The sequence below is a fragment of the Cygnus olor genome, chromosome 18 (genome assembly GCF_009769625.2).
Source record: "Cygnus olor isolate bCygOlo1 chromosome 18, bCygOlo1.pri.v2, whole genome shotgun sequence".
NCBI classification, from domain to species: Eukaryota; Metazoa; Chordata; class Aves; order Anseriformes; family Anatidae; genus Cygnus; species Cygnus olor.
The window spans coordinates 3,548,118-3,562,469 of NC_049186.1; the positions used below are offsets into that span (position 1 = coordinate 3,548,118).

General features: G+C 37.5%; 1 protein-coding gene across 8 annotated transcripts in view; it reads left to right on the top strand.

The window, feature by feature from the left end:
• B3GNTL1 (UDP-GlcNAc:betaGal beta-1,3-N-acetylglucosaminyltransferase like 1) overlaps positions 1–14,352 on the top strand; it is a 124,078-nt gene that overhangs the window by 65,304 nt on the left and 44,422 nt on the right. Inside the window, exon 1 of one of the 8 annotated variants that reach the window (XM_040530906.1) lies at positions 491–640. The exons of the other annotated variants lie outside the window; for them this stretch is intronic. The gene's annotated coding sequence lies outside the window, so the exon portion shown is untranslated. Of the gene's footprint in view, positions 1–490; positions 641–14,352 lie in introns of those variants that run through there. 8 annotated transcript variants of the gene reach the window in all.

Below are 14,352 nucleotides of genomic sequence, written 5' to 3' on the forward strand. Positions count from 1 at the left end.
ATTCTTCAAAAAAAGTGAAAAACTAATAATATTAATCTTTGTTTCAACAGTTACTCAAGGTCTGGTTTATATGATGTGCTCTGTATCAATGATGTATTAATGTATTAATACAGATGTGTATATTCCAGGGGAATGAATGTAGAATAGCACAAGTTTGAAAGTGACAAAGGCTTATTTGGCACTTTTAGGTAGGTGTGGTGTTATGGTCAAATGCTGGTTTCCTGCCCTCATGCTGTGCTTCGTGTTCGTTGTGGATTTGCGTCCAAAGTTATTAATTAATTTGCAGGTGAAAGGAAGGGGAAACACTGATGTGGATGTTTTGTGTTTTATTTTGAAACAAGAAGGATGGCAAACATCTGAACAGATGTGTAATTTTATGAGGAGGTTTTCCTACTATGCTACAGAGAAATGAAACACGTTCAGCAATGCCCCAAAGTATTGGCAGCTTCTGCTGATGGTGTGTTGTGCACTTCACAGACAAGTTTCTACTAACAGAGGCGTGCAACAATCTGACTTATGAAATGGCTTAACTGTTCCTGGAGGAGACTGATCTTTGTAGCAGTTCTTCCAATGAAAACAGTGAAGTGGATGCCAGTAGAAGCTGAAGGAAGAAATTTCTCACTTTAGAAAACAGATTTCTGTAAGTAAGCTCCTAATGTTCCAGCCTGGTTATTAGAAACAAAGCTCCGGTGTGATGTTTGATGTTTGCTTTCCACCATTCTGATGATCCTGCTGACGAAAGGAGCAGTTTCCCCGTGCCCTTTTTCCTAGGGACAAGACAGGCTGTCTTACCAGATACTGAAGTTTCAAGCCAAAGACTCACCGACAGGAAAAAAAGAGGGCAATTATATGTAGAAATGGATGTCTCAAATTCAGATGCTTTCCAGTGTGATTAGATTGTAGAATTATATAAACTCTTTGCTAAGAAATAATTTGCATTAGGAAAAGGGCATTTTTGAAAGTTCTCTCGGTGTTCCATAGATACTGAATGAAACAAACAGCACAGATTTGATTTTTTTCAATGATTCTCAATTAGAATTGAGGAAACATCTTTGCCGTTTTATAATTCCCATCCAGTCATTACAAGACAGCACTAATCTTTGTGATAGGTGATGGATGTTTCATTTAATTGTTACTCTAGTGAGGTTTTTGTTAGGGGTTTTCCACTAGTAGCTGCAGGAAAATTTCAGGGAGAAGGCAACGTGAACTTTATCAATGTATTTTTAAGAAACTGGGAGCCTTCGAGTCTTCAGTGTGACTAAGTGCATTAAAGATAGTGTTTAGAAAGTGTCTTGGATGTCACGACAATGTTCCATGCCCTTCAGAGAGCTGACTAATTGTTAGCTTGATCCATTTTTCAAGTGTCCCACATAGATATGCAGCAGATTGTCCATGTCCAAAAAGTGACAGAATTAGCTTCTAAATAATAATGAAGTCATGGAGATAACTTATCTGCAAATCAGTTTAATTTCATACTTTTTCTCCTCTTTTCTATTTACTCTTTTTTCTCTCTTGATCAGTAACAGCTTTCTTTTTTTTTTTTTATGCATTGCATTTGCTGTAAAACTGGTTCAAGTGTCCTATATTTGTCTTTTTCTTTCCAGCGTTTGGAATATCTTCCATCTGATGATATAATAGCTTCTTTTTCTTTTCATTTTGATTGATTATTTAAGTATTATCCTACTATTTACTTTTTCTTAAATCTTTGCCACTCTAATCTTTTGAGCGATCCAGCACTAACAAGCAATTATCTCCGTGTCAAAGAGAAAAGCATATTGAAGTGATTTATTTGAACTTTGGGCTGAGGCCCTCCGTTAGGGAACTACTTCCTGCGTTTTCAGGATGAAAATTTTGATTTAGAAATAGTGTACATTTGCAACTCTTTTTTTCTCAGTTTGACTTCAGTGAAATCCTCTTGTGTAGGGCCATACTTCTGTTATTTTTGTGTTTGTTTTAAAATGACATGCAGTAATTTTTGAAACAGTGAAGAAATCTGTGAGAAGCTGACATTTTAATTATAGATAATAATTTGGACTTTCACCAGATAGGATCTCTGTAGTTAACTCCTTAAGAAGGCAAATCCCATGTACTTGGGAGTCTTACTGAACCATACCGTTCCTGTGAGAAAGGGCAACATTTGGGTTTGGGTGGTGTGCTGTTAGTTCGAGTTCTCAGTATGTATGGCTTCAGCAGAATGGCATTCAACACATACTAAAAATGCTGCCATTCATATACCCTTCATTTCTTCCTTTTTAGTGTGGAACATAACATTTAACTTTGTGAGGAAAAAGCACAGTAAGAGTGTTCTGTTGTGGGAGGGCCCTGTATGGGATCGTGAGCAAACTGTGTTCCTTTGTGCCTTCTTAGAGCTGGTGTTGCAGCAGGGCTGCTCAACAGATAGGGTCTGTGCTGAGCTGGGATTTCTGACAAAGTGTATTCCTTGGGCACTTGCTGAGTGGCATTTCCAGAACTTACATTCATAGATATATTACAAATAAAGCTTGGTTTATTCACACTTACGTTTTTTTCTCCTTTGGAGAGAACAGTGAAACCAGAAATCTCCTATTAATTGGGAAGAGAGCAATAAAGTTGTACAATATTTTTCTCCCAGACAAAAATTTTCTTAGAGAAAAATAGAGATCACTGGAAGCTCAAATACTTGGAATACTTGAGTGGGAATACTCAAATACTACAATAAGTATTCTACATTTCATACAGAAAAAAATAAGTTTACTAAATTATGGATGCAACCAACAGAGATTTAGCGAGTAGTCAGCTATCCATAGAATTTATATATCTATAGCTCTCTGAGATCATTTTTCTCACATTCTACAATAATCTTCTGATCCAGATAATAAAACTATGAGTTTGCGATTGTTCTTTCTGCCTCCATGTGGGTATGCATTGGATAAAATTAGGTTAATGAGACATTTTGGTTGGAGCCTGGTTTTTGGTCTCAGATTTAAATAACTGCCAAAACTGAGCGTTTTCAGTTTGTCAGGAAATAATTTTTTTCTTATAGTGCGAAACATAATTTATGATATAAATGCGTGGTGAATCAGGCATTGTAATGCAGATGACCCGATGTCCCTGTGTGCTTTCTGAAGTTGGGAGATGAATACTGGTTCATAAAAGTTCGTATTTAAAAAAGGGAGGGGAGAGAGAGAACTGGGGAGAAATTCCCACAGCTCAAAATATTTCTGAAGCTGCCTAACAAAGAGCCTTAACTCGCTGTATAAAGCTTTCTCTAAGCAACTTGGTGGGTCTGGCATAAGTATCAGCTTTGAACAAGATTTTCATTTCTAATCTCTTTTCCTGTCTCAATACTGAATTATGGTCAGAGTTTTCAGGTCATGCTTGCACCAGTGTGACACAGGGGACTGCCCAAGGCTACAGCCTACAATCAGACTGTATTGATTACTGACAAGTCCTACTTCTGACCTGCAGGGAATTGCATTTGAACCATTTTTATCAGTGTTCAGTAAAGAAGTGAAATATTTACCTCATTTCATGACATGAAAGTTATGTCTTCTACTTCTCTTTTTAGGCCTTACCCTTGTATCACAAACATGTTTGTATTGGTAAGTTGGTCAGGTGGGGTTCGAAGGACAAAACTGAATTCTTGTGCAGACTTTTCTTGTGTAATTTTATAAAAAAGATTGAAAGAACTGCACCCTGTTGCTGTAGTGTGACATAAGGGAAGTTTCTATGGGGAAACTCTTCAAGTAATGAAAATCAGTGTGCATCCAGAAATAAGGAGGTTTTGATTGTTTAAAGAGATGTTTTTGAGTAGCTTTATGTGGATTTATGAGTAACTTCATGTGGGTTATGTTTTGCATGAGGCTGTTCTGCCTCTCTGAGTTGTGCCGGGGGTTATTTCTTCCACTTCATTCTGATTCCTGGCTGAGGCTTCATTCACTTATTCCTATAGTTCAGTTAGAGACCTGATTTACTTATCTATCAGTTTGTTTCCCAAAGGAAAAAGAGGCACCCATTTAAGTGAGGCTGTGGCCTTTGCTTCAGCAGTTCTTGTCTGAAAGCATTTTACAAAAATATATGATTAAACATGGCTTAATAACATAAGTCATTAACATAACCCAGAATGTTAACATTCACTTTCTTAGACGTGCAAGGCAAGAAGCAATAAGGGGCTTTTTCCTCATCACGATTTACAACCCATCTCTTCTGCATCTCTCTGAAGTCACTTGCAAGTATCGACTCCTGAAAAGAGTTGCATAAAAGCTTAAGTGTTGGAAATTAACTATAAAAACTGTCTGCTTTTCCATGTGGCTTTTTTCAAAGTATTTGATGCTGATAGCTGGAGAAGCCTGGTTAGTCTGCTTAGTGAGATCAAAAGGAAAAATGAGCTTCAGTTCAATCTAGAGTTGCCTGAGATTTATGGGTCCTGTGCTGCTCACTTGGCTTTTGTCTGTTTTTTAACCTGTAATTCTAGAGTTTGGCAGGCTATTTTCTCTGTCGAGATCTGCTTGCTGTCTGGTGAAACATCATTTGTTGCGCAGCAATAACAACAAAGCAGGTGAAGAATGTAGAAGTACAATTTCCTTTCTTTTAGTTTTTCCTATACAAAATGATAAAAAAGCAACTCACGGTATGGAACTGTTAACTGAAGAAAGGGACATTCAGAGTCCACCTTAGACTGGGAGAACTCTGCAACTTAGCGTGTCCTCCTCGCACAATTAATGCATGTGGAATTTTTTCTCCCGTGGAAAGACTGTTGGCTCCGTTCCGTGAGCGTATGTATTGAGTGTATGTATGAGCTCTTGTTACAGATCTTGTCATAAAGGTTGGTGTTTTGGAGCACAAAATGCTTCATGCACAGCTGGTCTGTATGAAATAATTGACAGTTCTATAGCCGAATTGTTACATTACTGCTTCCTGGAAGAGACAATTGGCTTCACCAGCTTAATCCTCAAACATGTGGTCCATATTCAAATATGAAATGAGGCGTAACTGTGAACAAGCTTTATGTTTGGTTGGATTTATTTTGGTATATGCCAAATATATATTCTATGCAAGCGTGTCGCCTGGGTTCTTGTAGTAAGTTGCTACTGTGACCCTTTTATCAGACCAATATCTCAATTCCTCTTATTAGGAATGTATTGTGTACTGGGCCAAACCTTAAGCTTCAAGTGTGTTCCACTGAGGGGCATTTTTAATGGAATGACTGTTTCCCTTAGTCATATATTGTTTCTGCTTTCTGTGAATCAGATCTCAGTCTCAGTTCTGGAAAGAAATTTATTAAAAACTTCTGTGTAATACACTCTTCTGGAAAGCTATCTCTATGCCATCATTGTCTTTCTAACTCCAGTTGAAGGATTTTCGATCCTCTCTGATTGGCATCGGGTTACACAAATTTCTGTTGTATGTGGAATGGTTGGACATACTGATTTGGGGGTTGCATTTCTGGAGAAGATCTAGGATCAGTTTTGTTTTGATTACCAGGCTCAATACCCAGACTGCAATTGCCCTCGTTTGGTTAAATAAGTCAAGTGGGGTAGTCATGGGAAAGTGGTTTTGAATAGATAAGTTCTGTCTATGTTGGGATGTGTTGCTGTTCCAGCAGTTGTCTGTGTCGGGATTGCTCCTCTTCAGAGTTGAAACGGAGGTAGGTGTTTGTGGAGGAGGCCAGGCATCTGTGTAATGCAACTATTTTCAGAGTATTAACTGCAGAGCGTGTGAATTCAGCCAGAACTGCTAACTTGAATACACGTATGTTCTGCGTCAAGGCAAACACATATATGGTACGTTTGGGAAAAACTCCCATAGTAACTGCCATTAAGTAGTCCTGTTCCTTGGGCTAAGCAGGAGACTTAAAATGCTAGAGTAAACTGTAGCTAATACTGATGTAATTATAGATGTATGCCTTTTCTCATAGATATATATACATATATATATATATATATATATAATCTTGGTGGTGATTTTTTATAGACGTAGATGTATGGTTATATGGTATTTAAACAGTGACAATTTACAAATCTGCTGGCAAATAAGAAGTGTAAGAAGGCAAATGTAAGAAAAACTAGTTCTGCAATAAAAAGCATACACTGGTATTGTATTAGCATGTGATGTGCATTTAGAGTAGAGGGCCACAGATTGTAATAACTTGAATCATTTGGTAAGAGGATGAAAGGTGACCATTTATGGGAAACTTGGTAGGAAAAACTATAATATATTAAAGGAAAAACATGAGGAAAAGCTTAGTGCAGAGAGAAAAAATAGTGGGTCACAAGAAAATAGTTGTGCAGTTTGGGGGGAAGTCTAGAAAGAGTCAAAGAGAAGAAAAGTGCCATAAAATGTGGGGGAAAATATCCTAAGGGACACATAGTCAGAAAATAGCCATATACAAGTCAAGTATGCGTGAAAGGAGGAAGAATTGCATTAGAAGATGTGCTTTATCATAGTAAATATAATAATTTATATAAATCTGGCCCATTATGTTTCTTCTAGTGCTGTCTTAGAATAGATTTGGAACTGTTGACGTAGTTGTAGACATTCAGAGAAAAAAGTCAGTGTTAATGGTGAGGAATTGATTTTTGAGAAGTATTTCAAATGATTCTCTCCATGTTCCATGTATTATAGAAAATCTTTTAGAGGTATTTTATGATATATTCTAATAGCCTTTACAGATCAGTGAAGAGTGAGAAAATGTATTAAAATTACACTAACTTATTTGATGTCTGGTGTTTTGGGATGGATTTAGGAAGCTCATCAATAAAACTATGTAGATTAAAATCAAATCCACATGTTTTAGTCTGTAAAAGCAGACATTTATAAAATAAATTGGTATATCATGTTACTTTTGTTTTTCTTTAAGATGACTTCATGTGAATTAGAATCAAGTGCAGTGTTAGGAGATGCATTGGAATGTGCTGAAATGTGTTAGCCTTATACACAACATCACCTCGCCTAAGCTGAGGCAGGCTTTGAGGGCTTGCAAGTTGTTTCTGTTACAGGAGAAACTGATGAAAGAAGCAGATATCTCGTGTCATAGTCTAGTTTCTCTGTCAAGAATGTATGCAAAATCTGTTTTTTGTTGGTTGTTTTTTTTTTTTTTTCCCCTGAATAAAGTGTAAAGGAAACAAGTAACCAATCTCTTTGCTCACTGTTTCAAGTCTTGCAGGTTTTCCTCCAGGTTCTTGCAGTCTACCTGAAGCTTTTGGGTTCTGTCAGAGGTTCTTCTGCAGGATGCTTTTACTTCCATCACCCTGCCCAACTCCATTTCTTTCCCTCTCTCTCTCCCTATTGTCTCAGTTATCTATTTCGTACTGAAGCTTTAAGTATAGTTTAAGTTTTTGCTACATACAAGTCTGATACTATAATTCTTATCCTGAGAGAGCTTCCAACAGTCTGAACCTGACCAGTAAATGGGTATTTTTAGTGTGGAACATCTGCAGAGAGGGCTGACAGCATATCTAGCAGCAGTACTGCATTTTCGTCTTTATCTCTGAATCTTTCTTTCATAATTCTGCTTGTTATGGTTATTTTTTTTTCAGAGGACACTGATGTTCTACCTTTTCAAACACAAAAAGAAAAATTTACTTTCTGTTTCCTAGTGACACTCTTTGATCAGAAGATTGTGTTAACAATCTCTTTTTTTACTTCAAGACCAAGAGAGGAATGCCCAAGGGTGACATAAATCATCTATAGTTCCAAGAGCCTTTTAAGTAAAGAATTTTCTCCTTACAGGATTGAAACTTGTGATCTGTCATCAGATCTTGAGTTACTTATTTGAGATTTAAGCACCACATTTTGCCTTTCACTGCATTTAGGGGAAGCTATTTTTGTAGCCAAGCTTTTAATTTTTAGATAAATATTTAAAATCCTGATGGTTTTGCTCACTTGTGTCAACTACTAGAAGAATAACTTCAAATGTTTGCAAATGTTCAGAAGGACGGGAGCACAGTAGCTAATGAGATAGCCAGATTGTATGGACAAAATGCACAAGCCTTTCTTTTTAATATACAAATTGAGGTCTGGATTGACTGTGATTTGTAGGACAGGCCAGTTTGTTATAGGACATACCTTGTTTATGAAAAGCAACAACAGCAAAGTAAAATGCTGTAAAAATCTCATACTTTTCCAATTTCTGAAAATAAATTACAGCACAGGCCTCCATAGTAGCAAATGATGCGTTTGTAGGCTTCTGCAATTACTTGAAACCTGCAGGGATCATTTGCAGGCTGAGTGCACAATTAGGAGCAGTGCAGTCTTAATTGGATTGGGTGAAGCCAGTTGTGAAGCTATGCGCTTGGGAAGAGCTTCAAGTGTAAAGCAAAGGAATTCTTAATTTTATCCTCTATTAGAAAAAGCCTTGTTTTCACAATTGTGTCAAGACAATCATTTATTTTAACTAAACAGAAATATTTAGAATGTAACCGACATCGCTGACAGGATTGCAGTTCATATTACAGGATGGATTTCGGATGGTAACTTCTGTTACTATTTTAAATATTTATGCTTAAAATTGTTGGATTTGCTAAGCAGCTGCAATGCTAAGGATATTTTCTGATTGCAGCTGGCTAATGGGAAAGTATGTTGAACTGGAGAACACTAATTACTTATTATTGCTGGTAAGTTAAGAAAACTTGTGTCTAGAACTATTTAGAGTGATAAGACTTTTGTGACATCAGGTGATAAGACTGAAAAAGTCAGTGAAACACTCAGCTTCTGTCAACGTTATTCATAGTTCGCTTTAAACAAAAAGAACATTGACCCAATATTTTTTTTTCATAAAGAGAAGGGATGAAATGCTTGAAATATATTAGAAAGCAAACCTTTGCATTGGTGTTCATCACTGAAGAAATTCATTTGAGATTTTAAAAGTTGCCATCCCATGGAAACAGTATCTTTTAAAACACCGCAGTCACCGAGGAACATGTTTCTGCGCATCCATTCTTCTTTCATCATGCTTTTGACTTACGATATTTTGGTTAGCACAGTAAATATTGGGATTCATTTTTAGTAAATGGCTACTTAAGCTAGAGTAATTTGCCATTTCTGTAAAGGAAATTATTTCATTAGAGAATGTGTGGTTTGTAGGAAGAAAGCATGGTGCTTTTTAACTTCCGTAAGTTGATTTGAATCACTGATAGCCATCAACACAATGTTTTGTGCAGCCCACAAGATAAAACAATCCCTCAAGATATGAATCTTTTTATTTGAAATAAAAACTTGTTAACTAATTCCACGGCATTGGAGTTTGTGTTGATACACTTCTGCCAAAAACATTTAGATCCTAAATACGTAAATCTTCCGGGAGCCACAATGAACATTGTGTTATCAGAAGATATAATTAGTTTTTTTTACCATTTAGCAAAGGAAAGGATGGAGTTTCAGTCACTGTCACAGCGTTGATCTTAGAGGCGTTTCCCTTTATTTATTTATCTCTGTGCACGCGATAAGGTGGCAGAACCGAGCAGGTCTCATGCTGCAGCAGCAGTGAGATAGTCCAGGTCTGGTAGTTGTTGTAGAGCACCTTGCTTATGTCAGTGTGAACTGTTTGACTGTGAGACTGAAAAATATTTAAACAGAATGCAAGAACCAAACAGCTGGGACAGCGTAGGAAGTTTCGCGTTTTCTCCTTCTTTTTGTTTTGAAGACCTTGTTATTTCCCTATCCTTTTCCTTCAAAGGATGGCTTGTTTATTTTGTATTCCCTACAGTAAAACGGAAAGACACACCCTTCCTTCATCTCAGCAAAGTTTCAAGCAGGGGATGGACTATTTAAATTGGAGAGTTCCAGGAAAGGCAGACTGCTGCTGCAGGGCTGCGGTGGGGGACGGGGTGAGCAGCAGGGCTGATGCTGCCAGAAAGGAGGGCACTTTGTCTGGGCTGGGAGATCGGAAGTTGGACGCTCCACAACTCGGCAATTAGGGATTAACGCAGCCTGTCAGAGCAATATCAACAGTAAAGTGATAAGGCTGAGCAAAACTTGTCTGCTCATCTTCTGGTGGTGATAAAAGGGTCTGCTGCCTTGCTCTGTGCGTGTGAAAATGGGAGGTTCTTAATTGCAGTTATACTTTCCTAAAATCTTTCAGATACACTTGTGATGTCCAAATGGCCTGCTGCTCTGAGGCCATTTTAGAAGGTCTCGTAAGTCAGTGGCAATGCCTTCAGTTCTGGGTATGTTGACGCATCCTTGTGAATGCTGTAGACTTTTATCCCAGGTTGAAGCAGAGACGAATTACTTCTGCTGACTCACGGATCTGACTGGAAGCCGTGTGTCCGGGCTTGGCACAGCTCTTTGCCTGAACTAACATACCTCCTCTCTGCGAAGGATCTTGCAGACATGTCAGCGATGTATTACAGAACAGAAGAGACAAACGTTACATCCAGTTACGCTCTGGATGCAGTAATTCTGCTGAAGCCGGTGAAGGTAGTCTATATTTTCACTGATGTAAGTGGAAACAGAAACATCTTCCATGTAACTTAAAACACTGTACAGCAGCTTGGTGTAATTTTTTAACTTTACATTTTGCAGATACTATATATAAACCTGGTCTATGTCTTTTCTAAGTGGCAGTTGGTGTAAACATAGTATCATTGTATAGAATGAAATATGTGAGAAGTTCCCCTTGCAAATGAAGGGAAGAGGTTATTAGAAACAACCTAATTCAAATTAAAGTGCCTGAAGTGTCACACTTGCTTCGGTGCTAAAAAGCTGGCACACCTGGTGAAGGGAAGCAGCTAAAGCATGCGTATGGATTAAAAAGTAAGTGTACTTCTCTGATTTCCTCTGGCACTTCTTCTAAAGGGTGTTTTTTCTCTCAGCTGGGAGGATATTTTCTTTCCTCATCGTCCATGGCAATTGTACAGTACAAATAAGAGCAAGAACATGCAGAACCATGTTCTCTACTTCTTAGATTTAAGAGTTCTCACATTTCAATGAAGTAGAAAAATAAATTGGGATTTTGACTGAATAGGACATCCATCTTTTTGTGTTCCACGATCTTTAAAGAGCTGATGTCTTTCATTCATTTTCATGAGCCAGGCAGTGTTTTTTACATATTCAGAAAATATGTTGCAGAGTTTGAAGGTTTGAGTCTAGAGAACTGCTCTTTGACTTTCCTCTTTCTTCTTTGACTGGTGCCTCAGTGACCAGTTATTGCACAACCACAGGCTGTATTTCATAGGTCCAGCATTGGCTGTCATTTTTCATAGGGTGTTGGTTGAAGTATGCCAGAATAACAAGTCCTGAAGGTATTATACCTCATTAGTTTTATGGTCATTTTGGCAGTATTTGAAGATTTTTTAAGGGGAAGAACATGTTTATTATCGTGGAGCTGGATGTATGGCTAAAATGCTTCAGCTGCTTTTGGAAGATTGCAACTTGCAGTTGTCTTTCTAAATTCAAATTAGCAAAGATGATGTGTTTATAGAAAGTAAGTAAATACTGAATAAATAGTAAATATTGAAACATAAGTGTAGATTTATAGATGAATTGCCATATTTTTGAAAATCCATTTTTTCTTTATCAAGTTGCCTTTTTCTCCTTCTGGTTTCCATAGAGTTTCGTTGAGGCAGAATAATATGTATATGTGAAAAATTGCTGTTCATAAGTGTCTCAACCTAACTAAATATTTAAGCATATACAGTTTGCCTACATATATACTACTAAAGCAATGGCTTCCTGAATCAGGATTTAACAGATTACATCTGAGGTGATGCTGTTTTTGGAATCTAGGCTTCATTACTGCAGTACATGGGTCCTTCTGGTTCTATAATATGTTTTTATGTAGGATTTCCCTGTGAAGTGGTACACTTCTGAAAAAGGCAGAGATCCCCACTTCCATAAGGAAGTTGTAGTGCTTATGTTGGGTATTATTAAACCAAACGCTGCAGTCTAATTCCCAGAGCATTAGATTTGCTGAGTTTCCAATGCAATGCAGGGAAGGATGCAGGTGTTTCTGGGCTGGATTCAGAACAGCCAGAATTGCCTGTGCTGGCCAAGAGGAACTCGAAGTGAATGTGCTCAGGGATACTGCAGGACAGAGGTGCCTTCATTCTAGAAATGTGCTTTTTTGGGATCTTGCACAGGGACTCTGAGCTTCAGATTTAGAAATCATATATGCTGTTAATTAGAAGCATAATTTCTCATAGATTTCAGTGGATATCTAGATTCAAAATAGTACTTGGAAATCATAATGTCTTAAAGCAACAAAGATGAGCAATAGCAAATATTTCATAAGAAACATGAATAAATACTGCTAATATATTGATTGTGCTTAATGTAAAGCTAAGCTAGATGAAGTCCCAGTGGGAGGATCTGGTTAATGTCTTTAATGGTTTAATGGTTGCTGTCTTTAATTTTTTGTTATGTTGGTGTTGTATTTGAACTTCGATGTTATAGTCTTTGTTGCCATGACTTGTTTCTTGCAGTAGAACTCCTAATTTACTTAGTTTGTAACGCTGGAAGGTTCATCCATGCTGGCAGAGAGATTTGCTGTTTCCCATAGGAGTGTCCAAACTGATATCTTCCCTTAATATAGAAAGGATTGGACCAAACTTCAAAATAATTTGCATCAGCCACTGTTAGAAAAAGAAAACAGCAGAGAAAGCCTTGCTGAAAGTTCTTCTTGGATTGACAATTTATCTTACTTTGTTTTTTACAAATAGCACATACAAAAAGTTCTTATTACCATTTTCATAGAGTTTGGGGTAAATGAAGATTTATCTAAATTTTACAAAGTAATCATGGGGAAATTAGGATTATTAAATAATCTTAAAACATGCTATTTCTGAGATACATTGTTATTGTGCTTTTGTTTTTCTTACACTGCTGTTTTCAGAATTTTTCATTCAGAGATTTAAAACTTCATTTAAATCTTAATCATTTTTAGCAGGATGTGTGCGACAAACCAAGGTGTTTATGTTGAGTGACCCATGAAACTTTCAAAGGTGTAAGTCTCAAGAGCTTCTTAGTAGATCTTTCCCAGCTGGTGCTAAAACTGTGTTTGGTTTTCAGTGTAGCCAAGACTGCTATTCTGTTCTCAAATTTTAAGTTACATGGTTAAGTACAATTCTAGCATATGTTTCTTCTACTCATTTTGAGCTTTTTGGCAACGAAGAAATCAGTGTTTTCTTTTCTGATTAAGTTAGTTTCTTTTAGATAGTTGTAAATGTGTTCTTTTTTTCTTTGTGATTGAAATTACATAGCTATACCCTTTTTACTGTCATGTTACGTGATGCCATTCCTATTTCCTAGTGATAGATGCTGAGTGCCAGATGGTACCTATTTACTGGTCTTATAGGTGTAGATATTTCTGCAGGACAGGGTAAGACAGAGGTATTAAAAAGGAATGTAAAAAATCTTTTTCATGTGTGTAGCAGAATTGACTTCCTCTTAATTCTTTGCATGTTTTAGCTGCACTTATTATCAGCTTCACATAGCACAATGTGAGAGATGTTTTCACACTACAGAAATTCTTCTGATGAAATTGAGGATGATTATCATACTCTAATAATATGAATGTATGGATACATCAGGCATGGGCAGACACCCACTGAAAAGTGCTTACCTGCACTCAGGAAAGGGAGAAGCCTCCTTCCAGGAGCTCCATTGGATTCATTAGCGGTGGCGGCAGAGATTGTGCACGAGCTTTGTCCCACAGCAGAAGTTGTTTATGGTAGGGAGAGCCCACATTGCCCAGGCTGCTTGCATACACAACTCTGATTTAGGAAGGATGAATCTGGGCCCTAGTCATTGCTCTGTTTTATTGAGTTGTGGTGTTCGATATGGAGCACAGATGCCCTGAATCTAGTTCATACCAGCCTTCATTTGCAAGATCTTAACTACTTATGACCTTCTTTCTTATCATTGAATTCTTGAGACTTAAAATGTTTTAACATGCTGCTTTGATGGAATGACTGACTGAGTAGTAACTAAATCAAAACAGTACCAGGGCATGCCAAGTGCAGGCAGAACTGGAAGCAGGAGTAAATGGCAGGAGTGATGCATACTTAGAGCCCAATTGCAGAGTTACGGTGTGACCTTCAAACTACCTATGCTATGAGAATTTCGGGTGTAGAACAAGCAGTCCCAAACGAAAGGAAATGTTAATCAGATAGTTGGCCGGGAGGCAATGAGAGAACCTACGAAATCAAATCCCACATATAAACCCATCAACAAGTTATTAGGGAGGCTGAAACAAGAGAATGTGGATAGGAGGGAAAAGCTTTGTAGTGCTCTCAGCTCTGTTTTTTCTCAGACTTTTACAAATTAATGGGCACTTAATTTTTATTTCTGCGTATTCTCAGAATTTGTTGAGGTCTTTCCAGTTTTATCTTCTGCACTGTGGAAAAACAAACTGTTCTAACAGGACACTGGATT